The 12,718-nt window shown below is 50.0% G+C and overlaps 1 protein-coding gene across 6 annotated transcripts in view; it reads right to left on the bottom strand.

The window, feature by feature from the left end:
- Positions 1-12,718, bottom strand: part of FOXN3 (forkhead box N3) — a 437,687-nt gene that overhangs the window by 335,780 nt on the left and 89,189 nt on the right. The window contains exon 1 of one of the 6 annotated variants that reach the window (XM_061429666.1): positions 9,467-9,675. The exons of the other annotated variants lie outside the window; for them this stretch is intronic. The gene's annotated coding sequence lies outside the window, so the exon portion shown is untranslated. Of the gene's footprint in view, positions 1-9,466; positions 9,676-12,718 lie in introns of those variants that run through there. 6 annotated transcript variants of the gene reach the window in all.

The following is a 12,718-nucleotide window of genomic DNA, read 5'->3' on the forward strand; positions in this document are numbered from 1 at the left end:
GGACCTACAGAGACGATGGGCAAGCCCACGTGGTCCCGCGGCCTTCGATATGTGCTACAGTAGATGTGTCTTGTAGAAAATCAGTGAAGGATGCACAGGCAACATTGTTCCTGCCAACATTATCAAGATACAAATATAAAAACAAAAACTAAAAAAAAGTTTTTTAAAGATGCAAATAAACCAAAATGGAGGGAAAATAAATTCGTACAGCTCGTTTATTTGAACACAGAAAAATAAATCACCAATTTCTTTCCTAATTTATGAAAGTTTTCTTCATTTCTCACATTCAGTTAGTACACAGTTGGCATTTTCAAAATTCAAACCTGATGTGAAGCACACTGGAAGACATGTGAGTGAAAAAATAGAAGTCCTAGCCATATGCCACTGGTGCATGAATTTGAATATCTGAAAGGTAATCTAGAAACGAGCGTGTTTCCAACTCTCCTTACCAACAACAGTAATTCATAGCAACCACACGTTTTGTAGATGGAGCCACTTCCCCACGTGAGAGACAACAGGAGCACAGACGGAGTCCGGGGCGGGAGTCTGCTCAGCCTGGTGAGTTACGAGCCTGTGACCTTCCCCGGGTCTCAGCCTCTCCGAAGCTCAGCTTGGGCATGGATAAGGACGCAATAATGATTCATTCCTCCCTGGACCTATTAACCCATAAATGTTTCAAGTTTGGTTAACAATTGGATGAAAAAATCAGAAGACCATGCACAACGGCTCCTTCCGAAAGACATATGTCACACCATGAAACAAGCTCTAATTCTAAGCCCATTGGATTTTCACTTCTTTCTATTTACCCACATAGCCGGAAAGGAAATGACCCAGGGCCAAGCCAGCAGCAGGGGCTCCCTCCCTTCTTGTGTGTGCCCATGGCCAGACGGCAGGAGCCTCCAGCCCCAGCAGGGACGGTTTCCTGACAGTGCCCAGCGAGCATTGCTCATTCTGTCCCTGGGCCAGGCCTCTAAGTGGGTCACTCAGCCAGGAAACACACAAGCTAAGGATCACGTGATCACTAATCCACTCACATGCATTCAGGGGATGCCAATCCCCGCAAGACTGAAATCCAAGGTGCTATGTTAGCCCACTTCCACAACTATGTGTCAAGAATCCAACTCATATGTTTGCAAGATGCCTACCACGCCACGGGGTGGTCCAAACGCTGCACATGCTGACGCCAGCACACTCGGAAATGGGAAATGGGTGTGACAGAAGTGAGCAATCTCGCACCAACCTATGGAGATGCTGGGAGAGCAAAACGAGAGCATTCCTGCTGGATCTGCCCTGGCAATAAATCCCAGTGGACTGCCCTGCAACGTGGTCCAGTGGATGGAAACTGGAGATCTTCCCAAGGGCACCAGGGAGAGCCAGGGCAGGGCAGAGAGCCACAGCTCTGTGTGAGAGAGGGTGAGAGCGTCCACGACACCCTGGGCCAGCCACCAACGGACCGATGCGTCTCCCTTGTCTCCCCTGCCACCGTTCTCCCAATCAGAGCCCCAAGTCTGGGGGAAATCTCCAAGGAGGGGCTTCATGTTCCTTGGCAAGACCCTCTTCTCGGTGTAAACTCTTCTTCAGATGACACCTTGGGATGCCCTGACGGTCCAGTGGTCAAGGACCTGCCTTGCAAAGCAGGGACAGCGGTTCGATCCCTAGTCCAGGATGACCCCACATGCTGTGGGGCAGCTGAGCTCTGGAACCCGTACTCAGCAACGGGAGAGCGGCCCCCGCTTGCTGTAACTGGAGAAAGCCCAGGTGCAGCAAAGCAGACCCAGCACGGCCAAAGTGATAAACAAACAGGATGACAGCTTAGGATATGACCAGGCTAACCTCCCTGTCAAGGCAACCATGGCCCTCAAGACCCACTTCCCAATCCCAGTGTTACCACTTCCCAATCCCCCAATCCTTCTAGAGCTCCTAGATCTAACCCACATGTATCCCAGCAGCTTCCAAACCTGACAAGACCTTGTCACGAAGCACTCTGCTCCTTGACAGGCCTCCAGGAATCCTAGAGGTCTCGAATGATCTCCGTCCCCCACAAAGAAACCACATAAAGGGGGGTGTGACCAAGGGCTGGAAGGGATGCCTGGTCTATGACTCGGTCCCCTGCACGGCCTCTGCCTGGTTAAGTTGTGACGGTCGCATCTTTTCCCTGCAGCCTGAACGTGATCAGAGGTGTGGCGTGCCCAAGGGAGTCTTGGTGCTGGCTGTGAACGTGATGTCTGTGTGTGCATGTTAGTTGCTCAGTCGCTTCCAACTTTTTGCAACCCCATGGATTGTAGCCCACCAGGCTCCTCTGCCTGTGGGATTCTCCAGGTAAGAATACTGGAGTGGGTTAGATTCCCTCCTCCAGGGGATCTTCCCGACCCAGGGATCGAACTCGGGTCTCCTGCATTACAGGCGGATTCTTTACCGTCTGAGCCGCCAGGGAAGCCCGTGGTGTTTGCTCACCTGCTGTACTCTGTCAGTTGCCTAGAATTACACAGCTAATAAAACACTGTCCCTGAACTCATCTGCTTTACACAGCGTGGACAGCAGCTGATTAAGCAGTCGGTCAAGTGAGCCCAGAAGCCCGTCTCACAGGACAAGAGCAAAGATCTGAAAATACCCGATCCCAGCAAGCACTGGGCTCATCTGGAACTGCAAGTCGGTAAGGTGAGACGCAGCTATCGAGTGACCCCACCAACGGAACACGGCAGTAACAGCTGAAGACAGCTTTCCTAGAGCCCCCAGCAGGCCAGGAGGCACTTGGGAAAGCTGCGGATTTGATCACAGCCCCAAACCGACGTTCAATTAGCAGCTCCCTAATTGAGCAAGTGCTTTGCTGAAAAGGTCCTTCTGCTCGCTTGCAAGGCATGCATCAGCCTCCCTTAACTTCATCATAAGAAGAAAGCCCAAGTTGTATTCTGGAAGAGATCAACCCTAACTTTACGTAGGTCACACTACGTAACTTACTGACCTACATGAACAATGGGAAGGTGTGACTCATTTGGAAACAGCCAAGAAAGGCCAAAGCCTCGGTTCCTTAACCCACGGTAATCGGAGAGTAACATTAATAGGCGTTTGCCTCAACCTGTTCATCAGCGCTCCAGTCATTAAACCATCAGGAGCAGGGAGAGGACTTCACACTCGTTTAAAAAAAAAAAAAAGAGCATGCTAGTATGTAGTGACCTAAGCGTGGAAATCACACATTTAAAAATAGCTCTCAAAAGCATTTATAGAATGAAGTCTCTAAAACCTGCCTAGGAAGTAGAAATGATTATTATTATAACCTCACCTGGTCAATAAGCAGCCTGATACCCAAGCATCTGAGGTGACCTGCCTCAACTCCCCAGAAGTTAACACAGGCTCACCTCACAGGTATTTGGGGCTTAGTTCCAGACTACCGAGATAAAGCGAGTATCACAGGAGTTTTTGGTTTCACAGGGCTGGCAAAGCTATGTTTATGCTATGCAGTGGTCTATTCAGTGGGCAACAGCATTGTCTAAAACAGTAACATGCATACCTTACGCATTGCTAAAAAGAACACCAACCATCACTGGGAGCCTTGAGCAAGCCGTGATCCTTTCACAATTGTAAGATTAGAGCTCACTGACCATTGTAACAAATATAATAACACCGAAACAGTTTGAAATACCGCGAGAATTACCAAACCGTGACACAGAGACACAACGTGGGCAAATGGTGTTGGAAAAATGGCCCCAAAAGACCTGCTCGTTGCAGCATTGCCACAAACCTTCAATTGGTTAAAAAAATTAAAAAAAGAAAAAATCTTGGAAGCACAATAAAATGAGGTATGCACGTAACAGCCGAGCCAGAATTAGACCGTCGAGATTCCAGGCTCCATGCCCAGGCCACAGGGCGGTGTCTCTGCCTCACGAGGGGGAGTGCGTGACGCCCGATGCTAATATGGCCCAGTCAGTACAGCATCAGAAGCGACTCTCCACGCACCCTCAGAGGTAACGTGCCTTTGAGCATCTGGAACCACTGGGCCCATGAGGGATCTAGCCAGAGACGATAGGAGCTCTGTCTACAGAGCAGCCACCACACCTGTGGTTCTGCTCAAAGCACACGCCTGCTGAAGGTGGGTGAGCAGTGTTACACGCTCAGAGAAGGCACCACTGTCCCTCTCACGGGACCGAGTGCGCGAGCCTGCTCAGTCGCTCAGCTGTGTCCGACTCTGCAACCCCGTGGACTGTAGCCCACCAGGCTCCATGGGATTCTCCAGGCAAGAACACTGGAGTGGGTTGCTATGCCCTCCTCCAGGGGATCTCCGGGACCCAGGGATCAAACTCACGTCCCTGCATTGCCAGGCGGATTCTTTACCACGGAGCCTCCTGGGAAGCCCCTTGGGCATCTGGAACACTCTGTTTAGAGATAAGAGCACATCCTGGGAATCACACAGTGTCCAGAGTATCAGCTCCCCACGCATCGTCTCGACCTCTACCATCTCAGAGAGAGTCTGGTCTGATGGATGCGGAACATGATGGCAGGGGAGGGACATACTAGGAAAGAGAGAAGGACTCGGCCAGAGCAGAGAGCGTCAAGGCCACTCTAGTCTCCTCACTGCACTCAGGAGGAAACTGAGGAATCAACGGGCAGTGAAGGTCCTGCCCAAGGCCGCCACACACAAGCGGACGTGCTCTGAGCAGGGGCCTCCGATGACCGGTCAGACTTGACGTGAAGGAGCCGGCGGACCGCCTGTCCGCAGCTGGCTGTGACGCTGCCATCTGGGGCGGGGCTGAGGGTCTGCGTTTTGAATTAAGTTCAGGGAATGCCGGGGCCGCTGGCCCGTGGAGCCCACACTGAGCAGCAGGATCTGAACACCACACGGTCTGCGACCTTATGACATTAGGCATCACCATGCCACCTCTCCAAACGACAGGCTTTGCACATGGCAAGAATGAAATACTTCCCATCAGTTGGTCCTTTAAAAGTATACATCCTTAAAAAAACAGTATATGTCCCTGACACCTCTTTTTTCTTTACATTGTTTTTATTTTATAATAATTTTATTGTTTTTTAATTTTCCCTTCTTCTATTGGAAAAACTATGGTGTTGGAGAAGACTCTTGAGAGTCCCTTGGACTGCAAGAAGATCCAACCAGTCCATCCTAAAGGAGATCAGTCCTGGGTGTTCATTGGAAGGACTGATGTTGAGGCCGAAACTCCAATACTTTGGTCACCTGATGCAAAGAGCTGACTCACTGGAAAAGACCCTGACGCTGGGAAAGATTGAAGGCAAGAGGAGAAGGGGACGACAGAGGATGAGATGGTTGGATGGCATCACCGACTCAATGGACATGAGTTTGAGTAAACTCCGGAAGTTGGCGATGGACAGAGAAGCCTGGTGTGCTGCAGTCCATGGGGTCGCAAAGAGTCGGACACGACTGAGTGACTGAACTGAACTGATTGGAAAAACTAGTATGTCTACATACTTTAACATGTCACTTCAAAGGCAAATCCCAGAGTTAATTTAAATGTTTTATATTTTTAAATAAAATTTAAAAGGATCCATTCTTCATAAACACACAGAATTGATGATTATTTAATAAAATCCGCATGAATAAATGGCTTCACTTTATTCTCTGTCCTTGACTTCTTAAAGATATTTTTAGCCCTTGATATTTGTATATAACAAAATAAAACTCAATGGTCATCACCCCCCCCAAAAAAAAATATATATATATATAAGTCCTTCTGGGGAATTCCCTGGCAGCCTATTGGTAAGGGCTCCATGCTTCTCCTGAAGGGGCACAGGTTCAATCCCTGGTCAGGGAGCTAAGACTCCATGTGCCACAGCTGAGAGTTTGCAAGCCACAACGAAAGATCCTGCACGCTGAAACTAAGATCCCGCAAGTCCTGTGGCACAGCCAATTAAAAAAAAAGTGTATGTCCTTCTCCACAGCACTTACAACTATTTGCAAATGACATATATCATTTACTCTGCTCACTGTCCATCTGTCCACTAGTCTGTCCGTCCCAGGAGGGCGAGGATTTTGTCTGTGCTGTTCACGGCTGCATCTATTCCAGTGTGTGACACCTAAATATTTGCGAAGTAAAGAAAGAGTTTAATATTTAGTGGAAATTGTAAAGTGCCAACTATCATTCTCAAAAACTTCAGTGATTGCCTGCATACTTCTAATGGTATTTTTCCATCTGAAGAAACTTCTTGGGAGATTTCAAAAGGATCCGTTGTATTTTTATCTTGTCTCGCAAGCACGGGCTTCACGGGGAAAGGCATTCCCCGTGTTCCTCAGCTCTCATTCACCATTCAGCCTGGACTCCTCCTCCTTCCCCCTCATGGGACCCACACAGACAAGACGCAGATCAAAACTGGCAGGCAGATCTCCCCAGGAGAGGGGCCTCCCACTCCTATGTGCAGACAGGGATGCGTGGAGAAAAGCTGGAAGCAGGGAGGGAATCCCTCAGCATGCAGGCAGAGATGGTGATGATCGGGGAGGCACGTGACTCACGCAGGGTCTCACTGACGTGATGGCAGGGCCGGGGCTCGAACCCACACCCCCTAGCTCCCAATACTCTTCACACTGTGCTTGTCCTCATCAACAAAATCTGGGATCTGCTTTGAGAACCGACTTCAGCTCCAAAACCCACAACAAGGATCCAGAAAAAAAATCTCACAATATTCACGGAACCAAAGAGAGTCCTGCACACACTGCAGGCAGCCTGAGCTGAGCAGACGGGACTGCGTGTCCAGCGTAAGCCCAGGACCCCTGCTGCCCTCTGGGCTGGCCATGCATCTCGCCAGTTCACATCTTCAAGCACAAAGGCCAAGGGCGTGAGCAGCTCCTCCTAAATTCCCAGAAGCTATGTGACCACTGGTCACGGGCACGTCCAGAAGGACAGTGCATTTTCAGAGCATGGAAATTCCAAGACTTTGAAGTCACAGAGTGAAATGAATGACCAAGTTCTCCACCACTTGATTTTTCCCCAAAGTATACTTCTGCTCGAATACAAGTGTGTTCAGTTGCTCAGCTGTGTCGGACTCTTTGAGATCCTATGGACTGTAGTCCTCTTGTCCTCTTGTCCTCTCCAGACAAGAATCCTGGAGTGGGTTGCCATTTCCTCCTCCAGGGGCACTTCCCAACCCAGGGATGGAACCCGTGTCTTCTGCACTGAAGACGGATTTTTTTTACTACTGAGTCATCAGAGAAGCCCCATACACACCATCCCCAAAGTGCATGCCTGGCCACAGCGGGCCTGGAGGCATTCCTGAGTGTCCAGACAGTCCCTCAACTCACATTCAGATCATTCTTGGGGTCAGGGTTCTCAGAAAACCTGCCTGGCTTATAATTCACATTATAAATCACATTCACTCAGAGTTCAGAAGCCTAAAGGTCATCCCCTAAAGGCCCTAAACCTAAATTAACCTAAATGAGGTTTGTGGTCCTCATATGAACAGTGCAGATTCACTAGAGGCGAAAAAGGGCAGTATGCTGCTTCCAGAAAACAGAAAACCCCTGTTCTCAGCCATCTGCCTACACTTTCCACAGAACAAACAGCTCTGTCTGTATGGCTCCAGAGCAGAGCACTGGACCACTGCTCCAGAGGGGTACTGGGCGCATAACCAGCTGCTTGGGCTCTCTAGAGGAGGAAAGGCTTCTCCTCTACCCTCTTCAGTTCTGTGCCTGGAACCTGTGAATTAAACTGGCAAAAGCCAGATTAACAGAAGAATGAACACACAAATTGTACTCAATGTTAATATTTTTACATGGGACAGGTGACTTCACAGAAAGAAATGACACCCAAAGAATCAGTTAGACCCAGAGGCTTATACACTTTTAACAAAGAATGATAAAACTACAGAGATGGGACATAATAAAGGAAAAACGGGTTAATGGGAAAGTGATTTGGAAGTATATGGGGGAAACGAATGGGAGAGAAGGGCTATTCTAGGAAAAAGGTGTCTCTGTGCAGACCCATCTCGGCTTCAAATCCCCTTCTCCAATGATAAGAACATTTCCTTCTTCCTGGTGGAGTGGGACGCCTTTCTCCCAGGAAGCCCAGGCTCTGCTCGGAAGTGGAGATGGGGAGGGCAGAGCTCCCTCCCTGAAGCTGCTGCTTCTCCAGCGCCTTCAGCTCCAAGTGATCAGCAGGCCGAAGTGGCAGGTTTGGGGGTGGCATGTTCTCACCTCCTCAGGACGGGGTAGCAAGGCCTGCCAGGTGGCTTGGGGACGGACTCTCGCGTGGCAAAAGTTATCAGCGTGAAATACAAGATACCGGCAGTCTCAGCTTCCTCAAGCCCTACCTCTCAGATGCAGACACGGTACTGAACCGTGTCTCCAGGGCCACCGTTTTTGAGTTTGCTTGGTTTTGATCTCAAAACCCTAAGTACTGTCACACCAACTGTAACAGTCTCTTTCCCTTTCTTTCTCTCTTTCTCTCTGACACACACACACACCATTCCCGACACTAACAGAAAAGTTGATTGAATTTCCAGATGAACTACAAGGGAAGGGGACACAGATCTATCTTTTTTTTTCCCAGGATGCCAGAGGCTCATGGAAAGCACGGCTGGAAAACCAGGTGAAGATGCTGATAATGGGAAAGAAGATGCTAAGGAGACAAGCCAGAAGGGAGGAGAAGGTGCTCGGGAAGCGGAAAGAGGTGAGTGAGAGAAGGGGAGGATGGGGAATGGGAGAGGCTGTCTTCACAGCCAGGTGAGCAGGCCTCCCCTCCCAGCGCACAGACCTGCACGGCCGGGGCAACGGAGCAACTCTGCCCGGGTAGGGCTTTTCTGCCGCAGGTCAGAGGGACCAGCTAGTGTCAATGCATTTGCCCTTGGCCCTCGGCATCACTCAGACTCGAGACCTCAGTGTCTGCAGTTGTAAACTCAGGCCTCTCCTCACCTCCTCCCCGGGGTGAACCTCTGTGTAAGTCACACGCCAAGACAACAGCAATGTTACCTCCATTAAGTGCAATTAAATTGCCAAGGAACATTCCTTATCACGAGATCTTAGAGCCGAGCATCTTGGACCTTAGAAAGGACATCATCAGCTGGAACCAGGCCTCACTACAGAGACTGAGGCCCCGAGAAGTCGGCCAAGGTCGCGCGAGTTGTCAGGAGCAGAGCTTGTTGTCGCTTCCCACTCCCACACTGCCTAGCACACCACGGTTAATTTTAGTTCATCACACACTTGGCTCGTGCTTTCGAGGAATTTTATCGTCCCCACTCCATCTGTGCGTTTTGCCATTCTACAAGCTTCACTCTATTCAGTGCCTCCCATCCATCTATCTGTAGCACTCTCCTTAAAAGAAGAGGGGCTCCAAGAGTTTAAACTGATCGGCATCTGCTTGTCATCTCAACAGCACAGAGATGGCAAAACATTCACAGCTGAGTGTGTTCCATAGTATTCTGAAGGGCTAGTCCCAGACAGAAAATCTGCTTTGGACAATGGTAGAAGAACATTTCTCCCCAAGATTTAGGGCACTAACAAGCTCACCATTGCTGACGTGTGGCACACACTGTCACCTAGGAAGGGATGAAGCTTGACTTTTCAGAAGTGTTTCAAGTACAGGGAAGACCATTTTGGTGGAAACCCGCCAACCAGCATGCATTCAAAGATGCGTAACTGTTAAAATAACAGATGTAACGAAGAGTTAAAGGCTTGGCTTCTAGAACGACCAGTCACGAATGCTGAGGCTGTCAGGCTGCAACACAAGACATTCCTCCGGCCCCTGGTTCCCAAGGGCTGTTTACGGAGCCCTAACTGCGACAGCGTGGTCACCTCTGGGATTCAGGAGCACATGTGCCCCTTATCTCTGTCAGGGCATCGGTCAAAAGCCACACCACTCAACATGGCTGCAGGGATTTCAAAATGCCATCAGGTGTGGGCAGAGACAAAAAAATAACACCCAGCTTTCAAACTGTCCAAATTAAGCACCCAAATTATTACAGAAGAGTAGTTACTTCACCCACAAGCTGTGCAAATCAGGGAAGCAGACAGCATCACTGGTGGTGAAGCAGCTACACCCGGAAGGGCTTTCATTTGCGTGCAGATACTGAACGGACAGAGACGCCTATCTGTGCAGATAAACACTTCAGGGACCCTGAGCTTTAGAAAAACAGGGTCTGGCTAAAGTTTCTCCTCTCTCCGACGCTTTAATCTTTTATATCCGCACACAGGCCGGATGGAAATGGAAGCTTCTGCTCCTCTAAGGTGTGGCAGTAAATAAAGTGAACGAAATCACAGGATGAACACACGCTTGGTATTCTACATGCAGTAACTTGTCTTTCTGCTGTCACATAAGTTCTGTCTTCTGTAATTAGGATGGCACTTAGGAATCTGGTGGCTCAGTAGTAAAGAATCCGCCTGCCAGTGCAGGAGATGCAAGTTCAATCCCTGGGTCAGAAAGAGCCCCTGGAGAAGGAAATGGCAACCCATTCCAGTACTCTTGCCTGGAGAATCCCATGGACAGAGGAGCCTGGCCGGCTACAGTCCATGGGGGTCAAAAAGTGCTGGACACGACTTAGCGACGAAACAACAACAGGAGTTGAGAAAATACAACGGCATTCAGTGGCCTCCCAGGCCCTGGGACGGGAACCGGCTCAGCCTACCCGCGTGCACTCTGCAAAGCGCACGCTCTGGCCAGGGGCCCCCGTGCACAGTATCAGTCCTGAACTGCTCACCTTGACCCAGCCATGGACCTCACCTGCACTCTTCCACGCTCTCCCGGCACTGACTTTACCCCTGCCCTCCTGTCTGAGCTGCTCCTCTGGGGCCGGTCACCTTTGGTCATCTGCTTGGCCACCCAGGCTTTCCTGAAACACAGCTGCTGTCCCGACTCTCCAGGTGAGCCGCCAGGGGGGCTCCCCCCACCCACATGAGGACTGGGGCCTTGCCTAGCACATGCCCAACCAAAAAGGCGAGCTTTCTACACTCCCTGGGCAGGGCACGACTCCAGCCATGTAGAAGGTTAAAGAGATGGAGGCCATATCCCCAGCCTTCTAGAAGCTTGCAATTTCATTAGGAGTACAGACGTAACCAGTCTATCCCACTCTCAATGCAGTGGAATAGAGGAGCCCAGAAGAAACAGAATGAAGACCAATCAGGGAAAGCATCACCGGGGAGATGACCCTGCATGAGCAGGTTTTAGACAGATGCAGGGCATTCATTCACTCATTCATCCATTCATTTGCCCAACAAAGCCTGCTCCGTATTCTCCACATATACAGGTTTAGGGTACTCTAGCTAACACATGGATAAATATGCCAGGGAGCTTCCAGGAGATGGTATGCACACCAACATCTATAACGCTGAGTTGGTCGTAACGAGGGCTGAAAGAGCGACTGTAGAAGCCCTAGCTTTCCTTGGAAACTGTCATCTCTTTCCACGGCCCTCGCCGCTACGAAGATCAGCAGAGGTGCTTCCAGGTTTACACAAATGAGCTGGAGATGACCCACGTGTATTGGCCCACAGGTTGTTTATTTCTTCACTGAACTCTGAGACCTGTTAGCTCAAAAGCCTGCTGATGCCAAACTCAAATTTGTACATATCCAATTATTTTAAAAATAGCCCAGACAAGCAGATTTTCAGTCATTTAGAAACAACCTGCTTTGCATACACCACAGAACCCCACCTAGCCTGTGCCGGCCATCAATAAGACAGGCTCTTGTGGTTGTAAGGCCCTAAGCCACCGATGCCCTTTAGAGCTCAGGGACCTAGAGACTCCCCAGCACACTGCTGGGTGACATCACCTAGACACAGGCAAACCCCGTCTCCCATTATGCTCTCCCCTGGACCTTCCATGTCCTCCTCTTCCGAGGACCTACCCCAACCCTCCAGCTGGAGTCCCGAGAAACAGCCCTGCCCTGAGGGCCATCTCCCCTCCCCTCCATGCAAACCTGCCCAGGAACCGCCCAGGAGAGCTTGCGTGCACCCCTGCCACCTCGGAGTCAGGTTTTTCTCCTTGATCAGCCCTCCGATCACAGGAACGCTCTCCTGCAGGCTGCCACATTTATTACACGTCACCTTGCTCTCCGAGCCTGGGCCGACTGGAGGAAGGGGACATACCTAACCCAAGCTACACATGCCCGATTATCTTTCTTGGGAATATAGAATCGGGATTTAGAGAACAGGAAACAAGTTAGGCACTGAAGCTTCCTTAAAATACGTTCTAAACCACTCCACGAACAACGAAGTTTGTTTAAAGGGGCCTCTGTTACTTGCAATGAAACTTGGCTAAATACCTTAGGAGCAAGAAAGCCCCACACAGAGCAAGATGAGTTTCAACCGTTGACAATCAGGGAAGACTTCGCGGAGGAACGGGAATTGGAATTGGGCCTCAAAGAATGAGTTCTTCACACGCACTCATCCGCAAGCAGGTGAACGCGCGTGGAACCTGCTCAGTGGGGAGGGAGACCAAGCTGGAGGCAACTGTGAAGTTGGAGGGGTGAGGAAGAATGAGGTCAGACAGGTGGGCTGCACCCAAATGCAAATGCCCGTGACGCTCAGGTGGTAAGCCAGAGGGGGCCAATTTATCTGAAGGAAAACCAGGTTTTTCGCTTCCCTGAAATTCTGAAGCTGTGCTACGTGCTGAGAGTAAAGTCTTGGCGTGAAGTTGAAGTGACGCGTTTCTATTCCCTCTGCCTCCCTACCTTCACCTCTACCTTCTACCTCCTTTACCTAAGCTATAAACTATGAAGGATCGTGAAGATGAATGTAAAGGCAGCTGGCTTCCAGAACTACCAATAT

Source organism: Bos javanicus, chromosome 10 (assembly GCF_032452875.1).
Source record: "Bos javanicus breed banteng chromosome 10, ARS-OSU_banteng_1.0, whole genome shotgun sequence".
Classification (NCBI taxonomy): Eukaryota; Metazoa; Chordata; class Mammalia; order Artiodactyla; family Bovidae; genus Bos; species Bos javanicus.